The following is a 15501-nucleotide window of genomic DNA, read 5'->3' on the forward strand; positions in this document are numbered from 1 at the left end:
CTAGCCCTCGGGTCGGCCATCACTTATGCTAAGATATGCGCCAGCCCCCGGGCTAAGGCTAAGGCTCAGTTCATTTCAGCCCCTCATCAACCACCACATTCTACCTCCAGCCATGAGAATAAATAAGAACAAGATGAAAAAAAAGTGATTCATTATGATGGAGAGCAAAGCCTTAACAAAACAAACAAATGGAGGGAGCGAAAACAAACAGTGATAGCCTGCTATTGACTCTTTGGCAGCAGCATCTGAAACGCTGTTGCCGAAACGAAATAACATGAGGGGGATTGTGATCCAACAGCAACATGAGGAAAAGGCTGATCACACGGTGGAGACACCAGTATTTCCCTAGTATGAAAAACTATATTCAAAATTCTGACTAACAACTCATGTGCCTGCAAGTGCATGGAATAAAAAGATGTGTCTCCTAGGCTGGTGCGAGTTTGGGGGAAGAAGTGGAACATGACTGCCATCAGCTTTTCCTCCAGTATTTTTCAAAGTACATTTGAAGTGATATGAGCTGCTCCTCCTCCTCCTCTTCCTCCTCCTCCTCCTCCTCCTCCTCTTGCCGCTCCTGTCCTCACCTTATCTCAGGTGAGAATCTCCTTCCATGGTTGCCTCTGAGCCAAGATCAGCAATCTGGGAGTCGGGTGTGTTCTTCTGGAGATTAGTGTGGATGGAGGCTGTTGCGTGTTGGAATAATAAACAGGTGAACACTTTAACTCTGCATAATTCTCTGTATCTCTGGGCCAACATAATGTATGAAAATCATATTCTTCCCCGGGGCAGAAAACCGGCAGCGGATTATGTCCGGGGCACAGTGAGTGGAAACCCAATGACAAATCCCACCACTCGCACAACAATGATCACCTGGGCGGGAGGCTGCTATTTATCATGCTTTTCACCAAATCCTGGCATTTAGGGGGGGGGGGGGGGATCTGGCTGTTTGAGTTGTATGCATTGCTAATGTGACTGCTGATGTGGTAATGCCGTGTTTGCACTGGGATCCGCTTGTGCTGTATCTACAAACAACACCTTACACAAAACACATGTTCCTGTACGCGCACCCCCCCCTCCACAAAGTTCTTCTCGTTCCCATCCAGAACATACCCACTCCACAAGCCCCCTCTTTGAGTACTCCAAGGGTTACTCCGGTCCCCTTGACAGCCAAGCCAGGTAGGGGGTAGTGCTCATAATGGCTGGTGTTCTCAGCTTTAGATTTTAGTCGCCCCCCCCCCCCCCTCCCTTCACACAAACATGCACACAACAATGCCCCCTGCACCAGCCTCATCCAACCCCCCAGCGCTCCCTCCCCAACTCGCTCTCCTTCTTCTTCTCCTTCTTCCCCCAGATCTCTCTTTGCCACAGCTGCTGCCTCGTGGCCTTGCCCAGAGCCTTCAGGAGGCTTCCCAGCTCCCTCTCCTCTCCCCTGCAGTAATGGAGGAAAAGCAGGCAAAGGAGGAAAATAAAACTTCAGGCACACCACGCAAGGCCATCTGGGTAATCTTGTTCAAAAGGCTTGAGGTGATAGCTGCAATTTACACAGGCAAAAAAAAAAAAAAGAGAAAAGAAAAGGAAAAAAAAGAACAGACCTCATTTCCATACCTACCAGCCTCAAGGAGATGAAATTGAATAAACTAAGAATTAGAAAAGAATTACAGTAAAACCAATACGGAATATTCAACATTAGTTCATTTTGTCCTTGCGACACCCCCTCCCTGCACACACATCTTCGGATTTCTTAAGAAAGGGAGCAGTTTGGGCTGACATCACGATGCCGTGGACCACTAACAGAAGAACACAAGCACACGCACACACACACAAACACACACTTGCATACACCGACACAGATCCACCGGAATACACGTCCAGGCGCACAACAGCCGAGGGGGGAAACAATATTTGCGATGAAAGCAAATCAAACTGAAATCCAACATGTTAAAGTCAAGTTGATTAGTGTGAAAATGTGAAAGCATCTTCAACTGGCATATCCCACAGTCATAAAGATATGTTAATTTGCAACTTAATGGCTGAGAGCATAATTTTGCTTATATAAACCTTGAAACATGCTGCATTTTTTTAAATGTGCCGTAATTTAATGAAGTAAACACCACCAAAAAAACAATAAATGCCCCAATTAAAGAACAGGCATGAAGAGAAGTGTCTGTTTCCCGTTTTGCCCCCGCGGACATATGTACCCAAGCGTGTCTGTGCATTTACCCACACGCAGAGGCATATGCATCAGGCTCAGCTCATAAACATCGAGCCTTCACGTTTTGCATTAGCATATGTCCTATGTTGTTTAAGATGTAGGTTATCTGGTGTGAGATCCAGGCTACATGTTTATGGCGATATCACCGTGCCTGCATGCATGTCCGTGTAATGTGCGAGTGTCTGTCGGGGGGGGGAGAGGGGCATGTGTGTGCTTGCCTTGCTTCTGTATAAGTAAGTGTATGTAAGTGCTTGTCTGTGGTGGTATGGTGTAACTGTATAATTAGTACATAATGTAGTCAGGGTTAGCATTTATAATTGCGTGCATGTTATTGGAACATATTGTGCATTAAAGGCAGGATGTGCCATCCTCTATTCTTTCTTCCTTCTCTGCCCGCCCCTGTGTCTGTATGTCATCTGGCCTGCTTCGCACCCCTGGGGGGCATATCCCATCAGGCTCGCTGTGCTTCAATGTGTCCCGACAGACCTGATGTGATCTGAGTGGCTGACGGGTTTGTCCCTGCTGCCCGCTCTCTTTTCTCCTCCCCGCCTCACTCACACATGTGCCTAAGAAATACACAACTTGATGCAGGCTGACTGGATTTTGCACCTACAGTCGGTCCTAGTGTAATTATCTGCTGCTTGTGCAGCCACCAAAATGTGCAAGGCATTGTGGGAGTAGTGTGCGACACCTCACGCCTGCAATCTGGAGTTTAATCTTGAGTGTCGGCTTTGCCACGGATAATTCAAGTGTGGAACGTGGTTACGTGCTTCACTTCTACTTTTAGTCTCCATTTGAATGAGTGCATGAATGCGAACGTTCAATTATGAAACCCCAGTGGAGAGAAACAATGCCCTCTTGGTTCAGGAGCCATCTTACACACACACAAACACACACACACACACGCCTGAGGGGATGCAGAAAGAGTGGGGGTTGGATACCATGAGTCTAGGGCATCAAAATGGGGCTTAGAGACAGAGATATACCAACTGGAACCTTATACCTACAGGGTGTGTGTGTAAGTGCGTGTGTGTGTTTGTGTGTGTGTGGGTATCGATGTGTGTGTGAGATGGCTAGCATCCTTGTGTTAACACAAACTCACACATATGGAGGAAGCAAGTGTCATACTGAGGAAGGCAGAATGCTGCATAGGGGAATACGGTTTGTGGAGGTTTTGTGTGTCTGTGTGTGTGTGTGTTTGAATATAATCTAATTGCTTACTAGTGGAGGACAAAATTGTTTTGCCCGCAGGTATAAGTATGGGTGGTGCTGATGAGAACTGGTCTGATATCTCAATCCACCAATCAGCTAACCAGGGCCAACCCCACAGCCCATACCTCTTTAAGTCATGTCATTTATGCACTAATACTTGTTATGTGTGTTTGTTTTTGTCATGATTTTTGTCATAAAATAGGACAATGAAAATGAGATCGGTTGAAAGTCTCCATTCAACTGCAACAACTCGGAGCATCGGGCTTTTCGCCTTTAATTAAAAAAAGATCAGGGGGATTTTTATTGATATTTTCTTGTGCACTTTAGGCACAGAGCTACAATGCCTCAAGTCCACAGTAATGTGTTTTGATCAATGATTAAGTACCGTCGACAGGATCTTAGATCACCTTTAGGTGCTCCTCACAAGCTAGTTTGTCTTGTGGCTAAAAATGAACCACAACATGGAGGAAATGGCTGCAGAAATGGCTCAGGGAGGACAGTGACGAAGCAATGTTATTATCCTGCTTGTGTCCACTCAAGCAGCACGACTCCAGCATTTGCTTGAACTCAGGTTAAAGGTCCGAGCAGACAGGTGCCTTCTATCACTGAATTTGCTCTCAGTAAGCAGAGTACAAATGATGGATGGCTTGTTTGGTTTTTACTCAAACTATTATTGCTCGAACTTTTTCCCACATGAATAATACTGCAGCTGTACGGCTTTAAGATGACACATGCGGTTGGCCCTTTCTGACATGATGTTTTGACACTGTCAACTTGGAGAATTCTTCCCTCAAAAGCCCTAGGACACAGCCACCATTTTGGGGGGGGGCACATGTGACCCCTTACGCTGTCTGTGATCATTCTAAACGGCTCGCCGACAGGAGGGGAGGGGCTGGAGGAAGCCAGGCAGGTCAGAGGTCACACGAGTCATGTGACCGCCCCCGGGGCTTTGTCGGGAGTGACAGGGAGAGCGAGAATCAGAGTATGGCTGCAAACCCACGGGTGAAAAGGAGGTCAGTGGCCACAGGAACCAGTGCAAAAGTGCCCAGAGCCACTGCCCTTAATGAGAGAACATCCCCTGGGGTGTATATCCCAGCAGCCTAACTGCCACATGAAAAACTCCAATCTATATAGAGTGCTGCAGGCTCAAGAGAGCAGCCATTTTCATGGTCCATTCCCGGAGCCAGGAGCCATCTTGTGAGGTAAACAAACCCAAGTACAGATGTGCACCTTGGTACAGGGCCAGTGCCGTCCCAGCACACACACTGTGTCCTACGAGCGCTCATCTGACCATTAGTTAAGTTTCAAAGATTTCGACTGCTCCAGTCTCAACAGGGTCCGCCTCCAAAACTGATTATTAATAAAGTTTGTGCGCTTCTAGAGAGCAAGGGCTAATAAAACAGGAGCCCTGCAGGGTGAGTGGGAAAATTCATCTGGAAATAAACTTTGAGTAACTCATTAGATTAAGAAAATTATAAGAATAATCACCCCGAGCGCTGCCTGGGGAGGGAAATCTCATTAACAGGTTTTTCGATTCTTCCTTTCAATACATTTGTTAAAAGTGCCAGGGAGTGTTCAATTATCACCCGCCCTCTCACCTCCAACACACAGGGTGACAAGAAACCCCAGAGAAACCTGCAGGGCCAGGGAGGGGCTGTGCACACACACTCACACACTCACACACACACAGACACACACATATATATAACCAAACATGCGCACAGGGTTTCACTTCATTCCCCTCTGAGTAATGTGCTTTCTGACCATTTGTTTAATACTGTCAACAAACAAGACAAGAGCTCCAGGGCTACTCCGCCAATGCAATCCCACTCCTGAATGAGTACGAGCACATGATCCACACACATGTATCACGTCCACACATGTCCACGTGCCCATGCACAATAGGAAGCTTTTGCCCACTGAGCCTTTTAACAACTATATTTCTTACGTTCCAAGGAAAACTGCTCTCATGCAGCTGGCTTTCATAAGACCAACCAGCCAGCCCCACCTAAGTTTCTTTCTTTCATCTGTTTCCAATCTTCATATTGGCCTTTGGGCTTCCTCCTCGAGGCTGGAGGTTTGGGAGGCTATATTTGCTCTGGAACCATTTACTGTGGCCCCCTCCTTCTCGAGGCATGGCAGAGTGCCCGAGGGGGGTTGCAACTTGGCCCACCTGGAGTGCTGTGTCTCCATCTAACCCCCCCCCCCCCCCCCCCCTCTGGTGGTAGTCACCAACACTGTGCAGCATTAGTTTGTGCCTCGCAGGCCTCAAACTACAGCAAACCGCTTGGAAAGACATCACAATCTGGAGATCGAGATTGAATAATGGCGGCTTCCAAACGGCAGTTTGTACAGTACAAAGCCGAGGGAATGGATTTGAAGCATATGTGGCCAACTGAACGCTTCACCACAGCTATGTTATGGCAGCCATCATCAACATTTACAATATTCTTTTAAAGCAGAGAAAAGAGGCTGTGTACAACAGAAAGTTGAATTATGTGTTCAAAGTACAGGCTGTACTTTATTTCCATGTTTATTTCTTGTATCAACTGGCTAACAGCTTCACCGCAGCGGCACCTGGAGCTCACACTTCTCATGCCAGTTAATATTCCTTAAAATAACCTCAGAGATCCATGCAGAGAAGGCGTAAAATGAACTTCACATAAGACAGCTAAGCAGCTATATAATCAAAAAAGTTAGATTTTGTTGAGCCATATGTATTTAGGCTGCATGTATGTGCCAGATTCTGCACAGGCTAGGAACTATTTATGTTGTACCACGAAAAACAGACAAATTCTAAATAGTTTTTACTTCTGCTAAAATGTTTAATTGACAAGATTGGTGGATTGTGGATATACTCCTTTTGTGTAATGTGTGTTTGTGTGTGTGTTTGTGTGTGTGTGTGTGTGTGTGTGTGTGTGTGTGTGTGTGTGTGTGTGTGTGTGTGTGTGTGTGTGTGTGTGTGTGTGAGTATGTACTGACCCTGGTATAACAAAACTGCTCATACAGAGGAAACTGTGGACTAAATATCTGATGCTTTCAAGATGAACCATCTTCTTTTCAGGTAAGACTTAAGAACTAAATTAAAACCTTATATGTAAATGTCACATTGCGGACACATGTACGGTGACTATTCTATACTTCAAGCAGAGTATATACATTTATATTCTTATGTACAGAGGTAAGATAGTTTGCAGATAGGTAAAACTATTTTTTTTAAGTATTATCTGCTGGAGGCAGGATCTAAATCATTTATTTTCCTGCCCTCTAGCAGCAAACCTGCGTCATTCATTTCCATTTCTCTGTTCACAGTTGAAACTCTGCCATGTGCTTGGTTTGTTTAATTTTACATCCAGTTGATCGGGATTCGTGTCAGCCGAGAGAAGAGTAAGAGAAAGAAGAAAGAAAAAAATCAATCCTCTGAAAATGGGCTTTCATCAACTGCAGCGTCCAGTGTTGTGGTGAGTTAATGAACAAAGGGCACAAGGTGGCATTGATTCCAAAGCACCAGAAACACGGGACGATATATAATCCAGCTCCAAAGCGGCTGTGACGACAACCGTGTCAGACCTGCAGTGCCGGCCCAACCTGTGCCACCTATCAGCAGGAAAACAAACAGCACTCTCTAACCTGAGGCTGTAGATGATGAGCACCACAGGCTCTTTTTTGACATGTCAAAAAAGCAGAACTGTAACTATAACGTTAATGACAGTTAGCACTATTCATTTTATTATATTGACTTTTCTTTCTGTTACAGCATAAAGTACCTGTGGGCAATATAAGGAAGACCTTATGCAATTTGGACATTAGTGTCACCTGTAGGCTATGGCAGATGTTTTATGTTTCATATTGTGCTGTTTGTGCTCGATTGTAATGTATGTGTGAGTGTTTGAGGTTAATGCCTGTCTGGAAAATTATAATGCTAAGCCTAATTAATAGAGGGGGAAATAAATGAAAGATTAATTAACAAAACCCTTTAAAGCTAACATGTGGTGTTTTATAGCCACACATAAATTATCTTTCTATTTGAATATGCTTAGAGAATTTGACAGCCATTAAAGGTTAGCAGGACACAATGTTATATTTTGACTAATTTATTTAATTAACAAACTAGAATGGAACTGCGTAGAGCATATACTTCCACCAAGGCCCAATAGTCCCTTTAAATTACATCAAGCTGCAACAAATTTCACACACTCATAGATTTAAGTTCCCTAAATGTTTCCCCCGTCAAGATGCATGAATGATTCACTGGGAAAACATTGAAACAATCTCAAGTTTGGCCAAGTTAAAGAAAGAGAAAAGAAATAGAACTGCACCAAATGGTATTGCTTCTTCCCTCACCTTTACCACATCTTTCCACCAAGTTTTATGACCATCAGTCCGGTAGCTTTAACGTAATCCTGTTTACAAACCAACAAACCACAACACCAAGGGAAATGGGAAAGCTGTAACACTCAATGACTGTAAGAGATGCAAGTGTCACTGCGTCTACATGTAGGTCTAACCTGCAGTTGGTCGCCCAAGATAGCATAGGTGTAAATCAAGGGTGGGGGGTGGGGGGGGCTGGGGGGTTGCAATGACTGAACAGCTCTCTCTTGTGGAGAATCGGGAGTATGCTGTCAGCACTCAGCAAACGCCAGCTTGAGAGAGAGAGATACATGCAATTATAATTCTGTGATTCACATTTTTTTCTTTTTTTAAGTAAAGACAAATGATGACCAATGTGTTGCTCACACACATGTGTTCCACCTCTAGAGCTGGAGAAGGATTCGCTTTGCAGGATACAAGTCAAAAATCAAAGACCAAAGCAAAATGAGTAGTGCTGCCTTCATCACAGAGCGTGAACCGAAAACGCAAGCATGCACACACACACACACACACACACACATACACACACACACACACATACACAGTCAAAGTTTTAGTGCTTAGTTTTGATTCAGCTCTTCATTAGCCACAGGGCCCAACTCCGGTTAGCTCCAGTATTAGGCTCAATTAGAACAAGATCCAATTAGAGGGCTCCTTTCCCCTGGGGCAAGGAGAGGCAGGAAATGGAGACTGAGAAATGTATAAGTCGACAACATGCGGACACCGCCAACATAAACAAACTTACTTTGTTGATCTCTGCTGTTGCTACGCAGGAGTCCTCTGGGAGTTAAAGCCCTGCTAGTCTAAGCTATGAGATAAAACAAAATAAAAAAAAAGCCCCGCAGCAAAACATGAACTCTGTGAACACAAGGGCTCCGACACCATGAAGGGAACGTCTGGGCCCAGAAAATGAAAAGCCCACAGGCGTTTTCCATTTACAGCTAAAAATCCAGCACTAGCTTCTAGCCAGGGTTAGTATCAGACTCTCAAAATGAACACTTACACTACGCGGGAACAAATGAGTATCTTTCTATTGTCACTCTATTAAATCTGTGGGTTTATAGACATATACCTTAGTACTGACAGAAATCAATAATGTACAAAAAAGATAGGAAGGAGGAAAGAAAGAAAGGAGAATGAGAAGACGTAATTGGCGCAAGAAAGAAAGAGAAAAAGGAGAACGATAGAGATCCAGCAGTGTGATTCTGAGCTCAGTATTTTCGTATGGTTAGAGGTGGGGATGGCGGCAATGTTGTGTGAGCTGTTTGGGCTTGCCCTTGCCTCGGGCCTCCAGTGTTCCTCCCCCAGGCGGCGTGTGAGGGAAATGGTGTGTGGTGCGAGGGCAAACCTTGACCTGCCTGCCAGGAGGCTGCACACGGAATGAAATGAGCACAAACAAAGCAGGGGAGAGAGGAGGAGGTGGAGGTGGAGGAGGAGGAGGAGGAGGAGGAGGAGGGGTGATAGGCAGCAGTGGAGGAGGTATATGGCTCTACTTGTATCACCCGTTTTTGTTCTCTGATCTGACTCTGAGCGGCAGGATAAACATCGTACATTGGTGCAGCGACACACACACATACAAACATTCACACACAAACACAAACACACATCTCACGCTCATTTGGGAGTGCTCAGGTGTTGTGGGTGGCATCCTGGTATGAGGGGAAGATGGAAAGTGAAATGTTGCATTTCCCTTCATGCTCTGCCAAGTTGCGTTTCGGGTAAAGATGGAAATCCCATTATGTCACATGCCGAAAACTTGGCCCCGCAAACTCCGAAACTCATTTGTGAAATTGGGTTCAGGTCTTAATGAGTTGCAAAGTGGTTCTGGTCGTGTAAATCAGCATTTTGTGGAAACGCGGCGGAAAGTGCGACTCTGCAGCAGCCCAAATTTGGAGTTTCACTTACAACCAACTTGCGACCTGGCAACCTGAAGTTACAGTTGGGCTCTGTTCGTCTCATCTGATTGTGCTCAGAGCAGGTGTTTGAACATGTGACAATTCGCTCGTCGCTATCCAGTGAGAATTAAACACATTTAAAAGGTATAATCGCTGTAAACCAGCGTGTTTACAGACGTGTACGTGACATATCACCCTGCTTACCTGTGAAAAGCCCAGTGAAATCCATTACATACTTTAGAGACGACTCATGAATGGAATAATTAGCACAGCATGCTTTCCGCCCGGCTGGAAGTCTCTCTCGATAATGAACAAAGGAAAGGAAATTAGCTTTTGTCTCATAAAGTCACAACTTCAAAGATCCCTGCCATTGCATTAACACAGCCATAGCCTGCAGCAGCATGGGAGAGAATAAAATAAGCACTCTCGCTCAGACCCCATTCCTATCAAGGTCTTTCTCAGGACAAACTCCGGGAGCTTGGCTCTTATAGACCACACACTCTGGACTGGACCAGGGAGACATAGCAGGGGAGAAAGCGATCCCATGAATGTCCCTTTTCTGGATTATGATCCAACAGCAAGGTTTACATCGGTTAAAAAAAATTCTCCAGGTGTATCAGTATTTCCACGTAATATTGCTCGGTTGCAGCTGGATGTACGCTTAATCACATCAGGTCAACGCTCCGGCCCGGGGGTTCCCAGCTGTGGCCCCGGCGACCTGCGACGGCCGTCTCGCCTAACTGCTGCTGCAGTCAGCTGCCCTCAGGAGCGTGAGTGGTACACTGATCTGGTGCTGGGTCATCCGTCCTGGCACTACCACATTACAGCATATTAAAAACAAAAAAAGGACCAGAAGAGCCCTGTGTTTGCGGTTGAGCTGACACTGTTGATGGTGAGGTGTTCACAAATGGAACTAGAATGGAAGACAGTAAAGTGCCTTCCTCCACCTAGGCCAAACACTCACCTACAATTAAATTCACTAGTTATGGAATTTTATTTGGATCCGCACCAAATGGCACAAACTCATGAATGTCAGTCATTAACATGCCAGAAACGTTTCATCATGATCCATGAATTATTCTCTGAATGAGAAAGTTAAATATGACACATATGTCAAAGAAAATGACTTATTCCCTGGACTGGCCCCCTCATCCAAATCCACACCAACGTTTGATGGGTGACCTGTACTGCAGCTTTCCACCAAGTCTCATGGTAAAACGTCTTGTAATTTATGTGGAATCTTGCTAACAAACAAACAAACTTATCAACAAACAAAACGAACAAGGGTCACGGTAGAGCACAACATCCTTGGCTGAGGTAATAAGTGGGGGGGGGAAAGGTAGTATAATAGCATCTGCATATAAAATAGGGGGAAGCTGTAACACTCCCTGAATGTAGGTGGTGCAATTGTCGAAACTGTATATATTGATATGCCTGTAGGTGGCGACATCTCTCATACAAGCTGGTTGGTGAAAAGCCCTTTGGCGTACTCCTGTAAACAAATAAACAAAAAATAACGTAGACGAGATTATTACCCCATGAATGTGAACAGGTTTTCCAGACCCTGTGCAGTAACAATCAAATGATTTAAAAGTGACAACATATTGTGGACAACCTGTATTAGATATGTACCTATGTTCGGTCACTTGTTCACTTTGACCTCCGCATCCTCGGCAGCATTTAGTCTCAGTCCCCATCATTGTCTCAAAGCTAGAGGCAGCAGCACTGAGGGCGAGGCGAGCGTGGTCCAAGGCACCGCTCTGTATCGCCTATCTGCTCCTTTATCTGCCAGGATCAGTTGTTAGTGCTGGCAGTTTTCCTCTCCTGTCCTCTGGAGAGAGGTGGCTCTCAGCTGGAGAGAGGCGCCGGAGGCTGTGCACTGTCTCCATTGTGTGGAGAGACACACGGAGGACTTGAGAGACTCTGTGCAGGTGCAGGGAGGAAGAGTGAGAGGGAACACACCTGAGGGGGTTGAGTTTTTTTTTTCTTCCCGACCTCACAAAAGTCGGGCTTGTTTCTCTCTTTCTATTTTTAAAGGGGGCCTTTTTAGTGCAGGGACATTTGTTGGGTGGAGGACAGATTTACTGGAGGTACACTCTACTGGAGGGAGGGAAAGGGCCCTTGGTTTGAATGCTTCCTCTTACTGCCACAGACATTTTGTTACACACGTGGCGTGCCAGGATAAACACAATTTCCAGCCGGGTTGACAAAACGCAAGACAATGCCGCTAAACGACCGTTAGAAACGTATGACTGCAATGATTCAGTGCAGTGCTCGGTTTGACGTGCAGTGCTGCAGGATGAGCCATGAGACCGGCACAGGTGTGAAGTCATGTTTCTCCGTTGAATCACAGGGCGGGTCCACCCACATTGGACAGGACACGACAAGCTGCGGCTGATAACCTCACCTCACACGCGGAGATCTCCTGTGAAAGTGATCCCTGTGCTAACTGTTTGTTTAAAAGCTGACAGGCTACAAGAGTCTCTGTGACAGCATCTATTCATCTCAGGGTGTCAGATGGAGAGAGAGAGGGAGAGGGAACGAGGGAACGAGGGGCGGCTAAAGACACAGGGAGTGGAGGCGGACGGAGAGAGCTGGGGAGGGAAAGAGCTCAGGAAGAGGGTTCATGGCAGAATGGCATGCTGTTAACAAAAGGCTTGGTCTACCTTCAGCTTTGAAACAGCTTCACATCACCCAAGCAGCAATTTCAGAAATTCATCTGGCGAGTGACTGAACGAGTGCTGATGTTTTCATCACTTTGGTTTTAATTATATGTCTCATTCAGCACAGTCTTCCTTCTACTCGGCTAATTTAGATTGAGATCCTTCCAGGCTTTCCCCTATCTTTCATTTCCCTCCCCTCCTTCTCTCCTCTCTGCATCCCATCAGCCCCTTTGTAGAAAAAAAAGAGGAAGGAAAAAAACCTTCATGTCTGTGACTTTCTTGCCCTCCAGCGTATGAAGCCCTCTTTTATTTTGATCATCGCAGCACAATGGATTCATGCCATTCTGGCAACTTTATTCAGTATCAGCCCAAATTTACATACTGCTTAACAAGTTTGTGCGTGACTGTTGATGCCTCTGATCAAAGTGCTTTTGGAAATCTTTCTCATCTGATTTTTCCCCCATCCTTCATTTCAAATGCATGCTGCAGACAGGCATCTCTAACTCAGGGGCAAAGAAAGGTAACCTTAGTGCTGCACAAGCCCAAATGTCATCCAACAAGGAGGGCTCATGTCCCGGGGATAAAGATAATGTAATCTAAGCAGTATACAGTGTGTGACTGTGTGTGTCTTTGAGTGTGTGTGTGTGAGTGTGTGTCTATGTGCTCGCCTCGGTGTTTGTTGGAGGCTTGGTTTTGGGGGCGGAGGGAGACAGGGGATGACAAAAGTCAAAGCAGTCATGTGTCATTTTCGGTGCTGAAGGGCTGGGACCTGCCTCCAGGGCTGTCCTCTCTGTCAGACGCACTCAGATATCCATGCTGAACTCTAACGCTGTCTCTTTTTTCTTTTGCTCTCTCCATCTTTACTCTCGGTCTTTGTCTAATGCAAACGCATATGTGCGGCTGCTGCAACGAGCGCCACAATCAATGCTTCAAGAGGCATACAGTAAGGTGGATAAAGAGCAATATAATATTTAAAATCATACACATCTGCTTAAGACGTAGAAACGCATAGTGAGTAATTTCATATTTCTAAATAATGGCATCTTGACCCCGCAGCCAGAGGAGAAAGACTGGAAGGGACATGATTCTTTGCTCTTCAAGCAGTGATGCATGCATCCCATAATGCCGTGAGAGTGCATTGAGGACAAGTGGGGACATATTTTTGACAAAGACCAGGTTGTAATTCAACATTCCCATGGGGCTAGACGAGGAAACCACATGGAAAATGTACTGTAATAACCCATTGCAGGGGCACAGTAGCCTCCATTTACAAAAAGATACAGCACATGCGTAAATATACGTGGCTAGCAGAGCAAACAGCAGAATTGAAAACATTAAATAGATGAGAAAGAAAAATGGATTCAAAAATACAATGAAAAGAGGGTGTGGGTGGAAAGAGAGGAATCGTGGGAATGCAAGATTGCACCTCCCTCAGGCAATCGAATTATCCTATGGGCCGATGGTTCCTCCTTATGCGTCGGCTGACATTTTCCTGTAACCCCATCCCAAGTAATGCTATGTGATGTGTGTGACTGGCTTCTGCCACGGCCCTGCGAGGCCACGGCACCCCGGGGCCATTTGCTCTCGCCCCGCAGCATCCTGGGAATTGTTTATTTTAGCTCTGTTTGCTCCTTTTCGCCTCTCCCCCTCGTCTCGCTCTCGCCTTCCTCGTCTCTCCTGTTCTCCCCGTTCCTCCTTCCCTCTATCTGGCCCAGTGGTGTCTACTTTCAATTAGAGGAGGATGCACTTGTATTCTTTTGTGAGACAAACCCCCCCTGACAGGTGACTCTCGAGGGGTAACTCTAAACCGGGCCTTTAGTCTCTCCACACAAACTGTTAGTATTCCGGAGGAGACAAAGGTAAACGGCAACCAAAAGCTGATGGCGGTATCTGTAACTCAGCTGTGTACGACACTCTGTGCAATGGCGATAAGAGCGAAGGGTGGGTTCAAGAAGGAAACAGTTGAAAATCGAGATTTGCTGCGAGTTGTGTGGAAGAGCGAGGGAGAGAGGGAAGAGATTTAAGGACAGAGAAGATGAGATGTGTGATATGAGATAATAGAATGATATTCAAAATGTATCCCTGGAGCTAGAAGTAAAAAGAGAACATTAAAAGGGAACATATTTTGATCGCTTATGGATATGTAAGCCTGCACACCAATATGCTGAAAACTTTACCCCACACTGCAGAGCCCTAAAGGGCACTTGGTGCAGGCGGGCTGATCTACTATACACAAATAGTGTATGTGTGGGTAACTGTCAACATGTGACAAGCAGAAAAGGGACAGTGTTGAGAACATAGCCTTTTATGACCCAACACACTCTGACAGCTTGGCCATCGCTCCAGGACACGAGCAATGTTGCTTTTTCATCTGACAAATTTAAGCAAAAAAAACAACTCCCCCTTCGTGGATTCAGTGGTTCAGAGCCTTTGTGGCCGACCGTTACAAGAAAAGAGACTGAAACATGTCAGCAGCCCGTAGATTGGGCTCACTGTGAGGCTGGAGGAGTCTCACTGCCAATCTGTAGGACAAAAAGTGAGATGAAAGTGTAAGCGATATGATGGAGAGCCGCTGCTTTTATGCAACACTGCACTCTGCTGGCGAGGACGGCTACAGCACCGTGAGTAATGAGGCAGTCTTGACGGAGGACTAATGTAACCTTAGTTCCCCAAGGATAAAACTGTCTGTGAGCTTCTACCCTTGAAGCAGTTGCCTTATTTGTACCTAAGGACATTCTGCTATGAAAAAATTTAAAGATCCCAGGAGGGGCATGCTTTGAAATATGGCCACAGGGTGGCACATCAGAATGACAAAAATGTAGATTCTCAAAGTGAAACCTGCCTGTGACTTGGAAAATCAGCTCCAGATGAAAGTGAGGGATATCATTAGAGACGGGTCACACCGTTAGATGTTGGAAACATGCAACAACTTCAATCAGATGTGAGGATGAGGGATGTATTTGTTCTGTATCAACACAAGAACTCACTTTGCCTTGACAGAGCAAGAGAAGGAGATGCAGACACTGTTTAAAAAAAATCTGCTGTGTGTTCACATTAATACTGTCTTTGCTATGCGTGTGGGCAATTGGCCTGCAAGATGCGTGTGTGTGTGTGCATACAAACAATGCACTCAGTCGACAGCCCGCAGCAG

The sequence above is a fragment of the Pleuronectes platessa genome, chromosome 13, assembly GCF_947347685.1.
Source record: "Pleuronectes platessa chromosome 13, fPlePla1.1, whole genome shotgun sequence".
Taxonomy (NCBI): domain Eukaryota; kingdom Metazoa; phylum Chordata; class Actinopteri; order Pleuronectiformes; family Pleuronectidae; genus Pleuronectes; species Pleuronectes platessa.